Genomic DNA, 10816 nt, shown 5'->3' with positions numbered 1-10816 from the left:
GTGTTCAAATACCTGCTAGAGAAAGCAAGAGTGTCATGCTATAAACACAAAAGATCTGTGGCCTCTGGAATATAATTTCTTTCTAATCCAAAAGCAGTGATCCTAAACAGATCTTGACTGTCACAGGGAGCACTCACTCACCAGGAACTTGATGCCAATTACAGTGATCTCCTAGATATAGACCCTATGTTACCTGTCAAAATCAAAATTAGTTTCTCTCAAAACCAGAGCATGTTCAGCAGTTTTTTCTGCCCTGATCTAGAATCATGTTAAAAACCTCTGAGATTGACCACTGACAGAACTGAGCCAAAACCCCAGGATGTGTCCAGCAGGAGAGAGTTCTGCATTAGGGTTAGATGAGTGAGGTGTCCTCAAAGATTGCTTCAGTCTCCAAATCTGGAAAAAGGTTCAGAATATTGATTATCCTGACTTTGCCTTTCCTTGTTTGTTGCTTTTTGGATGCCTTCCTTGTCTTTCTCCAGCTCACACTCTAGCTCTTGATTCCCTGCAGAGCTTCTTCCTGCTTCTCTTCAAGACCTTCAAATCTTTCCTCTGCATTCTAAACACGGATCTCTGTTTCTTTGAAACACAGAGGCAAAGTCAATGCAAAAACATGAAATCTAAGGAGCTGCTGTCAGGAGACCCAAGAGAATAATCTGGAGAGCTGAAGAGTCCAGTGGGATTGGCTGATGCTATAAAACATGCTTATGGTTTCAGAGAAGGGCATTGTTAAAAGATCTACAAAGGATTTTATGGCACATCTATGTAAACCTTGCAAATTTAATTAATTATAAAACTCAGTGTTTGCTAGCAGAGGGTAAGATGCTGATCTTCACTGTGAGAGGATAAAAACAGAGCAGAGTCAGTTCTATTAGCAGGGCTAATAAGATGGGGTTTCCCTGGTTAAATCAAGCTCTCAGACAAAATAAGCACCTGCCTGAAATTAAATCCTGCCCTGCTCAGGCCTCCAGCACAGGACCAATACTCAGAGCAGCTGCACTTGCAGACATTCCAGGGTTGTCAGGACTTCAAAGTCTTACTGAGAAAAGGAAGTGGAGGACTTGTTGGCAGTCACCTCCCTCTGGCTGGAAAGGCTGTTTTTTTAAGTGAACGTGAAACCAACAATGCCACATTTCATCATCAGCAGCGTGTGCCTGGTTTGATGCCAGTGTCTCAGTTCAGAGTCCTCACCCAGGCAAGAGCTCTGTGTCAGCAAAACATGGAAAACCAGAGGCCAGGTCAGGCACTGAATGAATCTTGACATTAAAAACAGACTAAAATCCTTTTCTGATGCTGATATGAAACTCTCACTGGCTCATAGTCTTGCATTGCTAGTGTAATCACTGGTTTATAGAGGTTGTAGATGGCTGTAGATTCACCGGGAGCAAAAGAAACCCCAAAACACTCACCAAAATGTTTGGAGAACAGAAAGAAGCAGCTCCTTACGGGGTCCAGCTTTCAACTATGATTTTTCAGTAAAAGTAACTCTTGAGAGACTCCTGCTCTAAGCCTTGGAAGGTAATTGTTATTTCCAGGGATTTATTTCTGTAAAACAAATCAAATCTGTAAAGAAATGCTCCTGCATCTTCCACTGGTGTGTAGAACTGCTGCCCTTGGTCAGATAATTCATAACAGCACCTGGCTGCTGCTGAGAGAGAAAAGGAAATAAGAGAAAAGGAAAAAAGAAAATAAGTATGAGGTACCACTGGCATTCAGGGCAGTTGTAGGGCTACATGTCACATCACACACTGTGAGAAATAAATAAAAATGTCCTGCTGGAAAGTAACACATTGCAACTACTACAGTCACCTGCATAGTAGCAGCTTCCTCTTTTACTTCTAATCTTTCTTTCTCTGTTAAAGATTTTCTATTGGTGTTGGTATCTTCACCTGCAAACTGTTCTTGAGTTGAAGAAATTATAGTCCTTGAAGTTCAGCTTTAGTTGCAATTCCTGTAAGGCACTGTCAGGATCAGGTTAGTAATATGCTCCATTTGTCCATGCAAATAACCTAGGCAAACCCAGCTGGTCTCTGAGTTTCTCTTGCACCTATCTAGACTTAAACTCCAGCTACCTAGGGAGTCCTGGGTACAGATATTTCTAAACACAAATGAAAAGGCCAATTATTTAACATTACATCAGCAGCAGGAAAAACAGATGCAGCATGAGGGCTTCAGCACTGGCTGTACACTGGAGTCATGAACATCACTCTGCCTTGGGACTGAGTTCAGAGCCAATGGGAACAAATTGTCCTAGACAAAAAATCTAAATCCATTTCCTTGTCATCTGGATGTAACCTGCTTTTTCATGAAAGCAGACTAATGCCAGGCCACCCAACAATGCAGCTCATTGTCACAGGCAGTCTCAAACATCCTTTCACATAAGGAATTAAATCAGAAGCTCAATCTGATCTCCTGGGCAAGGCAACCACCAGGATTACAGCAAAAGTCCACCTCAATGGGTGAAGCAAAAGCCATCATGCACCATGGGGGGTTTATCTACCAGGGTGGTAACATTGAGACACTCCCAGGACAAGCAGTCTGCTGTCACACCACAGTAAATCTACCAGACACAGGATCAGTTTTCTGTGCAGCTCAGTTACCTGCACAAAGCATCAGAGCAAACCTAAACCATTAATGAACAACTGGTCTTACCAAGAAATCTGAGGTCAGTGTATTTCACATCAGTGTCCTACCTCATTCAATTTGCAAACTGATCCAATAACAGAAACGTTTATTTTTACCATTTTTTTCCTTTATATCCATTACAACCACATCTTTTCCTACTATGGATCTACCCTTCTCCCAGTTCTTGTTTAGGATCATATGCTGCTTATCAGCCACGTGGTACGTCCTCATGTCCAGAATTCAGCAGCAAACCAAAAATCACACTACACTGCAACCCTAGGAGAAACACTCCCTAGGAATCTACAGCCCTAGGAGAAGGAAGTAAAACCACAGAGAGCCAGCAGGCCCAGCTGCTCTCTAAATGGGAAATATCACTGTTATTCCAGAGGAAATGCTTACTAAGGGTGAAACAATAAATTTGTGCTCGTGCACTGTGCGGGAGACCTTGCAGCTACTTTTAGAGGAGCTCTCCTCTGCTCCTTTGGCTGGCAGACAAAAACCACAACTCAAACAGGAAAGAAAGTGTCGAAAGAGAAACAAGTGCTCTTCACAACTGTTCTCTGGCCAGAGGGAGACCAAAGGAAAGACTGGATACTAGATGGAAAGCTCTTATCCCTAGCAACTGGAGTGTTGTGCTTCCTTTTTCAGGAAGAACACCATTAAATCAAGCACAGAACCCACTGCTGAATCATCTGACAAAAAATCCCTAGGTACCACCAAAAAAAGCCCCAAATCCAGAAGCAAAGTGACTTCCAGACATGAAGGATCTCCTGTCTCAAAGATATCTTTTGCTTCCCAGCTCAAAACCCCCCAGTATATTTAAGCACACAATATGCTGGGAACCTGACAGAGGCTTTTTGTTAATGCTCTAGTTGGGGGCAATTCACAAGGAATCTTGCACATACACATTATGGATGTGTTCTGCAAATTATTTATTTCTTGATGATATTTACCAAAGACAATGAAGCACCATGGAGAAGAATATGCCCCCACATATCTGACTCTGTATGAATCACTCATTTTGGTGGGTTTTTTTTCAAATGTCAAGATTTCCAAAACAGGTGGCAGTTCTGAAGGAGATGGGGGTGTTCCAGGAAGGATATTGAAATCTCCAACTGTTTCCACAGGTGTTGCCAAACCAAAGCAAATGAAAGGCAGTCACCAATCATTTTAACACTTCAGCTGATCACGTTTATCCCACTGCACCAGGGGCCTCACAGAAGGACATTTTTCAGGTGTAGTTTTCTGTACAAGGCCAGCCCAGATCCAATTAACACCTGTGTCTTACAGGAAGTGTGGTTTATCATCACTCTCAGCTTCCTGCAATGGGCTGGAGCCTGTACAGCTCCTCACTGCATCCACCTGGTCCAGTCAGGCAGGAATCTTGTGATAAAGTGCTGGGAGCTTGGCTTTGTGCATGCCAGGACCTCACTTCAACTTTCACACCTTGAATACTTCTACTCAGTGCTGTTAAAAACCTAGCTGTGCCTGCAGGGGAAGCAAGTACAACCTTTAATTATAATTCCTTCAGCCAACAAAAATAAAACTGGATTCTGTGAGGGATGCCAAGAGGGATGAACAGCCTATGTGGGAACTGGCTACACTCAGGATTAAGAATGAGCTGTTTAATAAACACTGGCTACAGAGCGAGTTGAAAGAAAATAGGCTTGATGTAAAGCCCTGACTTCTTGTCTTGGCAGATTTGGCTCCCTCATTGCACAAAGGCTTAATATAATTCTTTTTGAAAGAGCCTTGCAGTTACAATCCCATTCTTCAAAGATGCAGGTGATGCAGATGTGCAGAATGCCTGGATGAGGCAGTAAATTACTTGTTCATTCACTTATCTAGCCATGTTGGTGGATATTCCCTGTTTCTTGGGGAATATGCTTGAGGTGTAACAATGCCTGCTCTTGATACCCAATGTTTAACCTTAATTAAAGTCCTGGGCAGGTCTTGGTCTCCATGACATCTTGTAGCAAAGTTGGCACATTAAGCACACAGTGGTAGGGGCAATTCTTTTATATTTCAATGATTTTGATGCATGGCTTGGTTTCCTCTCTGCACAGCTGTGGAGTAGGGCTGGTTAACTTCTCTGGTTTGGGAGGAGGGCAATGAAGCAGAGTTGGGATGTCCAGACTGGTAACAAATTGAGTCATTTACCCTCTGTAGGATGGAACTTTTTAGAAGGCACAATGGGAGCTCCACAATCAGGCATTAGTTTTTAATTATCAGGAGGCCAAAGAGAAGCTGTAGGAGGGATTTTTGTTTACGTTTTCCTGCTGTGCAGCAGGAAAGATAAGGTAGGTGCCATGAGGGCATGGGATGAGGGAGAACAGTCACTTGGGAATACTTCCATGGGGTTTGGCCATATTAGCCCTTACAAGTATTTTGTTATCCTTACTAAATAGCAGCTAGCTTTGGGAAGGCTGTCTGTGTCATTGCATTGATCTTAGCACTTAATTAAAGCCCAACACAAGAGAGACATAAATGAAGTTCACTGGAAAGGTCACTCTAGTCCCAAGTGCAAATTTCAGAGTAAAACCACACCTTGTTCTCACAAGGTACTCTGTGAAGGCTTTAAGAAGTGATCAAGGAATAAAATAATAGCTCAGAATAAAAGCTCAGACCTCAAGCCAAACCTTTTAAATTTCCTGTAAGTACTTTCTTACATGTCCTTTCTAAAACAATCTCATCTGTCATTGCTCTCTCTCCCTCTCTCATCCTTGTCATCAAAACATTTGTATTTCTGTCACATGCTGCTTGAGACCAGGTAATTGGATCATAGAAGATAATAAATACTTCAGGTAACTGAGTGCTCTTGCCTTACAGGACAAAATTACCATGTTCTCAGTATTGTCTCTGACCTATTCTTTATAATCTCTCTCATTTTCACTGTTTCTTACCAAAGAGCCATGTAAGGAGAAAGGAGACCTTGTGTTTTCTGCTGAAAGGCCATTCATTACATTACAATGCAAAAATGAACCAGGCCATTCAAAACTCATGTCCTTGTATGGATCAAGAGAATACCTTTCCTGTGGCCCAGTTGCCAAAGTCTTTGTGAAAATGAGCTAAGATTTCTTTTTCTGGGCTCTACTGGCTGAAGCAAGTTTGGATCAGATATCCATGCTGTGTCTGTTCTCAGACCATGGCTACCTATGACAATCTGCTGTTAACCTTTTGCCATGCTGGTGTCTGGCCAATTCTGGCCCCGTTCCTTCATCTTGCTCTCCCTTTCTTAGGACAATTTATTTCTTTCCTTTAGCTGTCTCATCTCCTTTTGTAGCTGAAATATGGCATGTAGCGTAAGCTAAGGCAGGGAAGAGGACAGGATAACCCTGAGTGAAAGAATAAGATGACAAGATGAGAAGCAGCTCAGCAAACCTGAGTAACACACGTGCAATTTAGTTTTAGTCTGAATAAAGGAAATAATATGATTAAAATAAACCAGCAGAGATGAAACAGTCTGGAAATCAGGAACAAGTCAAGGTCTTGCAGAGGCAAAGGTTGAGAAGGTTAGTTGCAAATTACTCAACAATTGTTTGTTATCTTACACAGTAGATGATAAATTTGATAAAGATAAGTAGATGATAAAGATGATAAACAAAGAAAACATTTATTGACATACTTTATTATCAGGATAATTCAGTATCTAAATTAAGATAACTTTGCATTACTGATAAGGTAAAAAAAAATATTACCCTCAGAGAGTACTATCTGGTTAATGATCTTCAAAGTGATGCATTTTAAATATCCATCCTTTCCTTTTATTTTCTTTTCCATAAATCATCCACATAATCACAAACCACACACTCTCCCACTGAACATATGACTTCCCTGTGTCATATCTGCACTGCATGTTCTTTGCACTGTATCACATTTAAAATTACAGGAATTCTTTTCAACTTTGACTGAGAGTCAAGTTTCTTGGAGTTTATCCCTGGAACGCTCTTGATTCTCAGCACATATCTGGGGGTCACACTTTAGCTTTGGAAAAGGCCAGTACACATTATGTGAACTGGTCCTTTATTTACCTGCTGCTTTGCTGACATCCCCAAAGACTGAAGTGCAAAATTGGTCATGCCTTACCATTCCCCCCACTTTTCCTTCTATTGGAATCCCAGTAGTTTACATGCCCTTTGGTTTGTTTCTTCCAGGGCAGGCTGCCATGGAGACAATGCCTCCCTACTGCTCTAGGTCTGCTTTTAGCATCTGAAAGAAGAGCTCAAGGCTGCTGTGCCCCCAAAAGCTGGACCAGTCTTTGCCTGTGACAGAAAGGTGATGGAAATCAGGTAAAAGGAGTATGAGGAATCCATGAGCATAAAGATGCCACAGTGAGTAGGTAGCACAATAAATTGAAAATCTGCTGGTGTCAGTTCTGAGCATTTCTACAGATTATTATAATTTATCAGTCACCAGAACTTTTGATCAGATAGTGCTCAAATGGGACTGAGTTTATTGCACTGCCTGAACTATGGCATTGGTCAATCATAACTTCTCATGTGGAGACTCTTGAGCTTCTGCACAAAAGGTTTGAGCTGAAGTGGTTTTGTTCACACTGGTGATGAACTTAGATGCCCCGTGGGGCTCAGCTAACAGAGGTCAAACACTGCTTGATAATATGTTCAACTCCCAAAATCTTGCATTTATCAACTCCTTGATGTCTTGTAGGATTTCATCCAGTGTTTTTTCATCATCAGAGAGTAGCTAAAGCAGAGGGAAAGAAGGGATGAGAGCTGAGGAAAAACTCTGTTAGTAGTCAAGGACTCTTCCAAGGATGGGGCAGCCACAGCTTCTCTGGGCAACCTGTGCCAGTGCCTCACCACCCTCACAGGGAAGAACTTCTAATACCTAACCTGAACCTACTGTCTTTCAGTTTGAAGTTGTTCCCACTTGTCCTGTCACTTCATACCCTTGGAAGAACATGAAAGATGTGCCCATAGTCCTGGTTCCCTCCCAAAGAGGACACAGGTTTGGCAGCTGGGAGAGGGAAGCTCATATAGTGTTTTTTAACTCTGCTTTTACCTTTCCCACTACACAATTCAGAACCTGACAGAAACAATCTACATTTGAAAGCAGATGGAAACAGCCAATCCTGAATTGTGCCAGGGAAGCTGATGAGTTTTAGGATCAGGGTAACACTGGGACACATGTATGAGGCTTTTGCTTCTCCCAGCTAGTGATAGACCCAGGGAAACAACTGAATGACAGCACTGGTGGGAGCAAGTGTGACTCTGCAGCAGCCCAGCACTCCCTTAGTGCAACCAAACCACGCACCAGTCTGCACTCAGCCTGAGCCTCACAGCCAAGGCTCCCTCCCTTGGGTCAAGAAAGATGGATGAGCTCATGTTTTTTAGGCAGATTAAAACTTGCACTGCCTGTGCTTGGCCAAAGAGCATTTTTCAGTCTGCTGCCAATGCCCTATTGCCTACAAACCAAAACATTCCTGCCTTCCTAGCACCATTAAGTGTCGCTTATGTACAAAGAAGCGTAAAGCTATTCCCTGCTAAGTCAATTAAAGCCAGGAGAGCTTCTTTTCTTAATCATGGATCACAGAGCATCCCTGCCAGCCTGGCATCCTGTGGAAGGATGGTTCTAAGAAGTTGTCATTTAGCAACTCTTTTGTTTATTAGTCCCAAAATGTCTTTCTCTCAGATCTCTTGGCCCGCAGTCCAACAGGACAGCTGGTCTGTCCATCCAGCCACATCAGGCAGCACAGCCACTTACCAGAAGAGACCAAGGGAGAGACCTTGCTGTGTGTTCCCAGCTCTGTCTTTCCACTGCCCTAGGCTCCTTATCCCTTCTTTGCCTACCTTCCAGCACCCATCAAACTGACAGGGTGGTCTGTCAGGTACCTGAATTTGCTCCAGCGATTAGGATAATGCCAAAGCTGATCTCGCATTTGCAGGCAGCTCTGCAGACAAGGCACACGTGGCTGCCACTATGGAGCAAGAAACGTGTCAGGGAGTGGGAGAGGTCAGGGTGACCATCTAAACAAGCTCTGTGTTGTTATTTCTTGAGGCTAAAGAAACCAGTGTGGACAAAACCTCAGCAAGGGATTGACACAGCACAGGGCATTTCTGAGCATATTTGTAGGGACTGGAAGGTAGCACTTCAAATCTGAGTCAAATGGTGTGGTCAGCAAAGTGATGCAATACAGGAGAAATTTAACTTAGGAGGTCAGCAAACTTTTTGCCCAGGGAACAAACAAATGCCCTAAAGAAGACTATTCTACACAGAAAAAAGACAGGAGTTGGAAACACTCACCCCAAAACCCCCTAGGGCTCTGGTGGTTTGTGGGGACTGTGGAGAGAAGCACTAGTACAGGTCAGGCTTTGGAAACCTCCTCTGGAACAAAATGACTCTCTAGAGAGAAAGAAAACCCTGATGTAGTTAAGCACCCTGGAGGTATCCCTCAGCTTGGGGATCTCTGGAGAATAACATATCAGAACCTCTTCAACAGCATTTACTCTGCTGGTGAAAAGAGACAGCAAAACTGATGATAAAAATATAGGGCTGAGTAAATCTGAGGCAAAATTCCTGGTGTCTTACCCCAAAACAACATCTAAACCACAGGCAGGATCTAAACCACAGGCAGCTAATCCCATGTTTAGTGGTTGTTAGGTCTTTGGTGAAGCCTAGGACAAGTTACCTGCAGGGGATAAAGCTCCAGCTGCATGGACACCAAGGGATATTCTAAATCAACTTCAGTCTGTGTGTCTGTAAAACCATTTTTCTTCTGCTAGCAGTCAGCTTCCTGCAGAGTTGGGAGTGCCCTAAAACACCAGCAATGGCATAAGTGAAGGCAAAATGTAATGCAGAGAAAGATCCCATCACTAAAGGCAAGCTGGAAGGATGGAGAGTCAGATGCAGAACCCCACAGCCTCCAGCCCAGAGCTACCTGACAAGTCCTCACCATATGGCTCCTCTCATCTTCCTTCCATTGCATTTTTGGTCCAGGAACAGGCACTCCACTTATAGGCATTGTGAATGGGGCTTTTTTTACTGCTTAGCCAAGAAAATTTGCAGCAATGAATCCAGTAGCAGAATTAAACCCACATTTGTACTTCATAGGGTTAGAGGTTTTTTTTTTTGCTCTTATTTATTGTGGAAACCCCTCTTACACCAGACACTGTGCATCTGTTCAGGAGCCCCCAGTGCTTTGCTGTACCCTCCAAAGGGGCACTTGCCTGGTTTCCACCTGCAAACTGCCTAAAGCACAACTTTCATAGATCTTCCTGGGCCAGAGATTTAATAGATTTAATGGTATTTGTCACCAATCATTACTCTTACCATTTTTCTTCTTGGAGGTGTATCTTACTAATGAAAAAGAAATATATTTCCACTGGTCTCATAATCCCCATGAATCTTCTTCTGAAGCCAAATGTGCCAAATGTGTAAGTTTTTATAAATGCTTCTGCTATGAAGCATTTATAAGCATTCTCCTTATCAGCTCTATCCCTGTACTGTGGGTTTTAATTACATTTCTTTGCTTTCAGATACATGTTTGTGGGTGTAGGTATAATCTAGGAGTAGCCCTGACAGGTAGTTTCTTGTCTTGCTGTGCAAATGGTTCCTTGGAAAGAAAACACAAAAAATTGCAAAAAAATCTTGACAGAAGTTTTGTTTTCCATCTCGTGCCTCTTTGGCAGTACTTGACATTCCCATCAGAAAGAACAGGAATATTAATGGCCTTGTTCTGTAGCTGTTACAGCTTAAGGACACAGACAGGACTTTGGAGCATGTGGTACACAGCTGGAAAAATATCACAAAGTTCTTGGCTCACAAACCCTTTTCAGGCCCAAAGTAAAGGCAGAAGTCACCAACATGATACACATTTGCCAGCTGCTCCAATTTGATGTATATTAAACCAGGAAAGGTGAGAAACTCTGGTCTGTCCCTGGAGCTATTGACTCCTTCCCTGCGCTACTGTCCTGTACCTCAAGGATATCCTTTCCCCTCTCAGTGATGATACAAAGTTTAGAAAACCCCAACTTCCCTTCTCACCTGGTGTTTTACCTTGGATATTTCATACTGGTTTCCAGCACCTCAAGAAGGGCTTGTGTAAAAGTTTCTCCCTACACCCAGCCTCTATCATCCTGTGATCCTGCCTCATGCTTCTAAGTCTGCTATGGCATGAATGTCTCCATCCCTCTCGCCTCCTTGGAAAATAAGAGACACTTACAGCCCCACC

The sequence above is a fragment of the Fringilla coelebs genome (genome assembly GCF_963513975.1).
Source record: "Fringilla coelebs genome assembly, chromosome: 9".
NCBI lineage: Eukaryota > Metazoa > Chordata > Aves > Passeriformes > Fringillidae > Fringilla > Fringilla coelebs.
This window is presented reverse-complemented; position numbering follows the sequence as displayed.